Consider the following 9612-nt stretch of genomic DNA (forward strand, 5'->3'; position numbering starts at 1 on the left):
CCACCCAAGAAAGAAACAAAGCCAAACAGATAAGTGCAGCATCCAATAAGGAATCTTGGGAAGACTTTTGAAACAGGTTGGAGACTTTGTGTCAAGCTGCTGGGAAACCATCTTGGAGAGTAATTAATAATAGTCTTCGAAAGGGAGGTAAGAGGGAAATACAACTATTTTGGACAGGTCAGGAATACTCCTGGAGAATCCTGTTGATGGAGGGAATATTTGGAAGAGTTGCTCAATGTAGGTGAAAATACGATCAGATTTCGATGTGCAATGGGATAGGAATGATGATGGAAATAGGATCACATTTGAGGAAGTGGAGAAAATGGTCAATAGATTGCAGTGCAATAACGCGGCTGGGGTGGACGAAATTAAGTCGAAACCCATCAAATATAGTGAAATGTCAGGTCTTAAATGGCTACACAGGATAACTGAAATGGCTTGGGAGTCGGGACAGGTTCCACCAGACTGGACGAAAGCAGTAATTACACCAATCTTTAAACATGGAAACAGAAAAGACTGTAATAACTACAGAGGTATCTCTTTAATCAGCGTTGTGGGTAAAATCTTTTCAGGTATTGTTGAAAGGAAAGTGCGAGTATTAGTTGAGGACAAATTGGATGAAAGTCAGTGTGGGTTTAGGCCTCTTTGAGGTTGTCAGGACCAGATCTTTAGCTTACGGCAAATAATGGAGAAGTGTTACGAGTGGAACCGGGAACTGTATCTATGCTTTATAGATCTAGAAAAGGCATATGACTGTATTCCTAGGAGGAAGTTATTGTCTTTTTTGCGAGATTATGGAATAGGAGGCAAACTTTTGCAAGCAATTTAAGGTCTTTACATAGATAGTCAGGCAGCTGTTAGAGTTGACGGTAATTGAGTTCATGGTTCAGAGTAGTTTCAGGGGTAAGACAATGCTGCAACCTGTCTCCACTTTTGTTCATATTATTTATGGACCATATGTTGAAAACAATAGACTGGCTGGGTGAGATACGTGAACACAAAATTAGCAGTCTCGCATATGCGGATGACTTAGTTGTGATGGCAGATTCGATTGAATGTTTACAAAGTAATATTTCAGAGCTAGATCAGAAATGTAAGGAGTATGGTATGAAGATTAACATCTCCAAAACGAAAGTAATGGCAGTGGGAAAGAAATATAAACGGATTGAGTGCCAAATAGGAGGAACAAAGTTAGAACAGGTGGACGGTTTCAAGTACTTAGGATGCATATTCTCACAGGATGGCAGCATAGTGAAAGAACTGTAAGCGAGGTGTAGCAAAGCTAATGCAGTGAGCGCTCAGCTACGATCTACTCTCTTCTGCAAGATGGAAGTCAATACCAAGACTAAGTTATCTGTGCACCGCTCAATGTTTCGACCAACTTTGTTGTATGGGAGCGAAAGCTGGGTGGATTCAGGTTACCTTATCAATAAGGTTGGGGTTACGGATGTGAAAGTAGCTAGGATGATTGCAGGTACTAGTATATGGGAAAAATGGCAGGAGGGTGTCCACAATGAGGATATCAAAGAAACACTGGGAATGAACTCTATAGATGTAGGAGTCAGGGCGAACAGGCTTAGATGGTGGGGTCATGTTACACGCATGGGAGAAGCAAGGTTACCCAAGAGACTCATGGGTTCAGCAGTAGAGGGTAGGAGGAGTCGGGGTAGACCAAGGAGAAGGTACCTGGATTCGGTTAAGAATGATTTTGAAGTAATAGGCTTAACATCAGAAGAGGCACCAATGTTAGCACTGAACTGGGGATCATGGAGGAATGTTATAAGCGGGACTATGCTCCAGACTGAACGCTGAAAGGAATAATCAGTCTAAAATGATGATGATGATGATGAAGATATACTTTTCCTTCAAATAGTTCAACCGGCTCTAAGCAATATGGGACTTAACATCTGAGGCCATCAGTCCCCTAGAACTTATAACTACTTAAAACTAACCAACCTAAGGACATCACACACATCCATGTCCGAGGTAGGATTAAAACGTGCGACAGTAGCGGTCGCGTGGTTCCAGACTGAAGCGCCTAGAACCTCTCGGATACTTGTGCTTTGTATGTGACTAATTTTCAGTAAATGTTTTCGCTATCGACTATCAAAAAATATTATTCCTTCTATCACTCCTAATTAAATAATACTAATCATTCAAATTTCAAACGATATTTCCGCAATAATTTATTCTGCGGCATCAACGCATCAGTTTACTTGAATTCGATTTCAAACTTTGTTGATTTTGATTGCCATCAACTACACTGTCGCAGATTTAAGCGTAAGATACCATTTGAAATTTGGGAGTACAGCTCTCGTAGCACATAATAGTTTGTGTCCATTAATAATTTAATGATAATAGGAGCAACATAAAATATTGGTATTGAAACAAAGTCACTTTATCTTAGAATATCAGGGTCTTGTTCAAGCCGTATGCACCGACTATACCATTTTTAATTTTATAGTCTAGTATGATATTTGATTGAGGAACTGACTTAGTGTGCAAGTATATTAAGATTTATACATGGTAGTGTATTCAATGTCACCAAAAAATCTGTAACCTACACTTCAATCAATGTCATATTTTGGCAGTCAGCAGAGTGTACCAGACATGAAAATAACTGTGTAAAACGTGGAACTGGTTGCGACTGTAAATTTCTCTTAGCAGCTTTGATATATGGACAACTCACAATATTTAACGCCCAGGTTCATACGTGATTATTTCCTACACAGAAAAACATGACGGAAGCTAGATTATATTTTAGTTAAGAATAAATTCCGCATAAGCAAATACATGGGTAACTTATGCTTTTAACCATTTTAATTCCTCTGTAAGTAAAGTCTTGTGAAGTAGGAGTTTTCTTTATATTATTTCATTACAACAGCGCATAATGGCAACTGGAAATAACTAAACATTTTGAACCCATCTCCAGTCTAGCTTGTAAAAGCTAAACAACGTCACTAACGACTAATAGATCATCATCAAATATTTGCACGTCCGTGTACGAGTATTTCTGAATTCTGAAAATGTCGTCAAATTGTGTCTGATTTATAGTCCAAGAGGACCGTAGTTTGTGTGGAGAGACTTTCACACAGATATTTCTTGCGGAAACTGAAACGAGTGTAGTGAAATATTTATTTCCATTCTGAACCTTTCATTGGATATTCAGCGCAAAATTTTATCGCTTTAGACCAGTAAATTGATATGAGACTATTGCATGAATATATCAGACCTCCGACACTGTGCTGAGATATTCTATTTAGCCATCCAACAGTCTTCGGATATTAGCGACCCCGATCAAAGTGTTACTTTCTCCTTACATTATCTTGTCAGTATTAGCCTGGGGATGAGTTATGTCAGCGTTTCGCATTCACAAAGCTCTGCTTCGACGCTTCTATTTGACACAAGCCTTGATAGATGAACTGCTGCATAAAATGCTCGGCGGTTTATATTGCTTCCACGTGTTGGAGGTACGAACCTGAAGAGAGTTAACGATATTGCAGTACGAGTAATCTGATCTCTCGTCACGTCCCCCAGCACCCATTTCTCAGGCGCAGCAGTTAACCGACACAACTTACTACCACAGGAAATGGGCTGCCTCCGCTTTTAAAGCCTCTCATACGACTACATCGCCCTAATGGCCATCACAGCGAACATTTTAAACGTAAAGCATTTCTCGTATCATGAAACGCAACTCCACACCATCAGACACTCGCCAAAGTTCACCGCGCGTAGATAAATTACCGAAAAGTGTCTCTTTTACCATCTCGCTTTAACATATGTTTGTCTTTCTAAAACTGTGCATGTCTCGTTAGATTCTCATTAATTAGAAAGAAGAATTAAACTGAAATTCTCCAGAGCTGCTTACTCTCATGAAAAATTCATATACAGTCGATGAGATGTGACTCATTATTGTTAACACTGAGAATGGTGTTAGTGGATTTCTTCAGATGGTTTGTAATGGCAGATTCGCTTCTACGTGTTGAGATTCACTGAACGTCTACACATTTTACAGACTATCCCAGTGCTCGGGTATCTACTCAACACTCTACAAGGCATTGGTTTCGGTTCACATTCTCAGTATAGAGTTTCTGTATCAAAGAAGAGTACCAGAAGTAAATCTCCTTTTAAAAGTTGCACTAATGTAGATTTGTCGACTGAGGAGCAAAAGTCACCGGATGCACGTATACAGATGGCTGCTGTATCGCGTACACAAGATATGAAAGGGCAAGCATTGGTAGAGCTGTCACTGTACTCAGGTGAGTCACGTGAAAACTTTTTCGACGTGATTGTGGCCGCACGACGGGAATTAACAGACTTGTAACCCGGAATAGCAGTTGGAGCTTCACGTATGGGACATTCAGTTTCGGGAATCGTTACGGAATTCAATATCCCGAGGTCCGCAGCGTCACCGACGACTTTCACTTAACGACCGAGAGCAGCGGCGTATGTGTAGTGTTGTCACAGCATACACACAAGCAAGATTTCTTGAAACATGCCCAGAAATCAATGTGGTATGTACAACGAACGTATCCATTCGGAGAGTGAAGCAAAATTTAGCGTTAATGGGTTATGGCTGCAGACGACCGATGCTAGTGCCTTCGCTAAAAGCACGACATCACCTGCAGCGCTTCACCTAGCTTCGTGACTGTATCTGTCGGGCAATAGACGACTGGAAAACGGTTGCCTGGTCAGATGAGTCTCGATTTACATTGGTAGGAGCTGATGGTATGGTTCGCATGTAGCGCGGACACCACAAAGAATCATGAACCCAAGTTGTCAACAAGGCATTGTGCAAGCTGGTTGTGGTTCCATAAGGGTGTAGTCTATCTTCACACACAATGCACTGGGTCCTCTGATCCAAATGAATCGATGATTCACTGGGAATGGTTATGTTTGGTATTTGGAGAAGTCCAAATACAAAACAAACTTCACATTCCCAGGAAAATGCGCCGCGTTGTCGGGCCACAACTGTTCACAATTGGTTTGTAGGACATTCTGGACATTTCGAGCGAATTATAGGGCGATCCATCGAACATTTATGGGACATAATTGAGAGGTCAAATCGTTCACAAAATTCTTCATCGGCAGCACCTTCGCAATTATGGACGGTTACAGAAACAGCATGGCCCAATACCTCTGCAAGACACTTCCAACGACTTGTTGAGACCGTCCCATGTTGAGTTGCTGCACCACACCGGGTAAAATAAGGTGCGACACTTTCTAGGATATAACGCCTGATTTTTCTCACCTCAGTGGAAAAAAGAAAATGAAATAATCGTATGGGATTGTTGGCCGAGAGACCCCATTCGGGGAAATTCGGTCGCCGAGTGCAAGTCTTATTTCAGTCGACGCCACAATGGGTGACTTGCGGGCCGGTGATGAGAATCGAATGATGAAGAGGATAACTCAATATGTTGCGCACAACGGGATATGGAATGTATGTATGTATGTGCGTGTGTGTGTGTGTGTGTGTGTGTTTGTGTGTGTGTGTGTGTGTGTGTGTGTGTGTGTGAGAGAGAGAGAGAGGGAGAGAGAGAGAGAGAGAGAGAGAGAGAGAGAGAGACAGAGAGAGAGAGTGAGATCGATATATATCTGTACACACTGACCACCCAAAACATCATGACCATCTCTCTAATGAACAGTATGTCCAATTTTGGCAAGGATAACAGCGGCGACGCTTCGTAGAATGGTAGCAATGATTCCCTGATAGGTCGTTGGAGGAAGGTGGCATAACATCTGCATACACAAGTTACCTAATTCCCGTAAAGTCCGTTGTGTGGCCGATAAATCTGACTCTGCGTTCAATCATGTCCGAGATTTCAGACCTGGCTGTTAGGGGAGCAGTACATCAATCGGAACTCATCACTATGTTCCTGGAACTTCTTCATCACAAAACTGGCCTTGTAACATGACGCTTCTTGTGAAAAATACCACTGTCGTCGGAAGAGATGATCATCATTAAGGGGCATAAGCGGTTAGCAAAAAGTGTACGATACACCTTTTCCGTCATGGCGTCTTGCGGGAGCTCTACTGGACCCATGGATGGCCGTGTGAAAGTTCCCCAGAGCATAACAGAGCCACCGCCAGCTTTTTTCTGTCCCTCATTACCGGTGTCATACACCAGTTCCTCTGGAAGACGACGGGTTCGCGACCTCTCATTGGCATGATGAAGAAGATATCGAGATTCATCAGACCATGCAACGCTCTACCATTGCGCCACCGTCCAATGCTATGGTCATGTGCGTAGTTCAGTTGTAGCTGCCGATGTCACGGTGTTAAAATTGGCACATGCATCGGTCGACGGCTGCGGAGGTTCATCGTTAGGAGTGTTCGGTGCACTATGTGTTCAGACACTCTTGAACTCTGCCCAGAATTAAGGTCTGGGGCCGCCCAACCCCACGACGTCTAGACGTGGTTTCACCTTAGTTTCGCCACGAGATGAAGTATCTCACTACAATTCTCCTCGAACACCCGACAATTCGTGCAGTTTCCGAAATGCTGGAGCCGAGCCTCCGGGCCATTGCAATATGACCGTCTGCTCTCGGTCATATTCGCAAGGGGAGGCCACGACGATGGGATCACAGATTTAGTTCAAACTTTGTACACCTTGAGCGTGCCATTGAAACAACATAATGAGGAAGTAACAAGGTGCAGTACTATGGCAATTACGAAAAAAATCCTAGAGAAGTTTTACGCGACCATTATGCAACTGACGTATGTGTGCTGAGGTGCCACACGCTACAGTTCGCGATGGTCAGGTCGTTAGTGTTAGAGCTACGTAAGACGAACGTGTATGAGGCGACGGTCCGAGTATCACTCAAACCCAATTTTTAATCTATATCTTTTTTCGTCACTGGTCTTCTTACTTATTTTATCTGACATATGAGAGCTAATATAAGTTTAAAGAAATTACGTGTAGTTGCATGAAGTGCTAGTCAATTTTTTGTTTCTTGACTACTTATTATTCTTGATTAAATTTAAAGAAATTACATGTAGTTGCATGAAGTGCTAGTAAATTTTTTGTTTCTTGACTACTTATTATTCTTGATTAAATTTAATTATCAGAACAAAGCCGTCCGTAGTGGACGAGCGGTTCTAGGCGCTGCAGTCTGGAACCGCGCGACCGATACGGTCGCAGGTTTGAATCCTGCCTCGGGCATGGATGTGTGTGATGTCCTTAGGTTAGTTAGGTTTAAGCAGTTCTAAGTTCTAGGTGACTGATGAACACAGAAGTTAAGTCCCATAGTGCTCAAAGCCGTTTGAACCATTTTTATTAGAACAAAGATATTTATAACTACCGACTAGTAAATGATGAAACGCATAGAGTTTTCCTAAAAATGTATACCTGTGGTGATTTGCGAAATCCTTTGCATATGCAGTCTGGTACGATACCCGGAACTACTTTTCTCATCGGCAATTCGAGCTGCAGGCACAGAGGCAGACACCATTAGGCAGTTAACTTGTGTAAACGTGAGATGCTACTAATGTACCAAGATCGAATAGTGTAGATGCCAATTTTTGAATATCACAGAACTTTGACTTGTACTACATAAATGAAGTTTTGAGCGGGAGTAGAACCGTCACCTTGTACACGTTCGTCTTACGTAGCTTGAACGTTAGCCACTGGACAATCATGAACTGTTAACAGCCGCTTCCAACGCACAGATGCATCAGTGACATTAAAAACGAGTAAAACTCTTGCGATTTTCTCGGAGTTGCCAGGGTAGTGCACCTTACGTATTGCACATTATGCTGTTTTAATGGCCTATTACGGGGGTAGGACGTCAAACGGGCCGACTTGGAGCAGGAGAGGCATCACAGGACATTTTAATTTCCACTGTCTATACTTTTACAAATAAACTCATAAAACTTTGCCAACACGACCAGGAAGGATTCGGGATTCAAACTCATAGCAATGTAAGTTCAAAAGTATATCAAAATAAATTTTTTTTACGTGTGAAATAATATCACTTTTACACTTACTATTGGCTGCATTTGTTGCTATAGGTACACTTTTCTCCACAAGTACGAGAGATTCTTCGATGAATTTTGCACGGCATACAAACCATACTTACAGGGGTATGAAACTCTAGAATTTATTTAATTAATGAAAAAATCAATTTGCTATTACATTTTGAACTTCATGTTTAAAAAAAACTCAAATTTTATGGTTAATTATCTCAATTTTTAGCACAGTTTTTAATAGATTTGGAAAATTTTAGACTTTCATACACTTGTAAGTATGGTTTGTATGCTGTGCAAAATTCATCGAAGAATCTCCCTTACTTATGAATAAAAGTGTACCTATAGCAACGAATGCAGCCAATAGTAAGTGAAAAAATGACATTTCACATGTAAAAAAATATATGTTGTTATATTTTTGAACTTCCACTGCTATGAGCGTGAATCCTAAACCCTTCCTGGTCATGCTGACAAAGTTTTATGAATTTATTTGTAAAAGTATAGACAGTGGAAATTAAAATGTCCTGTGGTGCCTCTCCTGCTCCAAATCGGCCAGTTTGACGTCCTACCCCTCTTAAAAGTGTACAAAGTTTGAAGCAAATCCGTGATCCAAACGTCGGGTCCCTCCTTTTCAGATCTCATGGCTTCCCCATTCTACACAAGGACAGCACTCTCACTGATAGTATAGGCATCGCGCATGTGTATGACTAGCAGGTATGTGGCACTGCCATAGTCTGGATAGATTTATCACGATACTAGGCCGTAGGGCATAATGATCTGGCTGATAACTATGTGTACCTACTTACAAAGAGATAGAGGCATAGCAACGCAAGCTTGACATGTGTTGGTTTAATTCTCTACGTCTTGGTTTTTAAATGCGTGAGTAAAAGTTGACGGCAAGTAGCTACGTACAGCTTTATTAATTTTGACGTGGACACATAAATAATTTATTAATTCTGTTTTCTAGTTCAGATTAGAGCAGCAGTAGTTAAGCAGCCCTGAATTGCACAGCTGAGAGATGAGGCAGCCACTTGTTCACATTGTCGTTTACTGTAGTAAAATTTGTGCCGAACGTCCTGTTGTGCTATTTGATGTCCTTAATGTCAGACACTGAGTTCTGTAGAATCTCGTACCTTTTCTGTAGTTACAAACAGCCCTAGAACGTACAGAGAAGCCCTACAGAACAGGTGTTGAGGTCAGCAGGTGGCGGTGTCACGCTCCGGCGCGTCCCCTGGGGCCGCAGCAGAGAGCGCGTCGTCCCACAGGCCTGGTAAGGGATCCGCGACAGGCACAGGCGGGCTCTGGGGAGGCGCTGCGCATGCGCAGTGCTCACCGTGCTGCGGTCCCCTAACGACAGCGGCGGGACGTGTCGCAGCCGACAGCGGCTGGTCGGCTGATTTACGACGCAGCAGAGCCCAGACAGTGCTCTTCGGACCAGAGAGGCAGGGCCGACTACCGGCTCTTGACAAACACGTCTCGCCAGCATTTGGGGCCCACTGCTGCTTGCGACAGGTACTGCGGGACAGTCTCAGTCTCAGTCGGACCAGCTTGCTGCAGGTTTGTCGAATATAAATGTACCACTTTTACATGCGACACGTCTTTCGAAAGTCTAAAACCGAATTTCGGAAACCGTTTCTCGTAATCCGC

This window comes from Schistocerca serialis, chromosome 4, assembly GCF_023864345.2.
Source record: "Schistocerca serialis cubense isolate TAMUIC-IGC-003099 chromosome 4, iqSchSeri2.2, whole genome shotgun sequence".
In the NCBI taxonomy this organism is placed as follows: Eukaryota; Metazoa; Arthropoda; class Insecta; order Orthoptera; family Acrididae; genus Schistocerca; species Schistocerca serialis.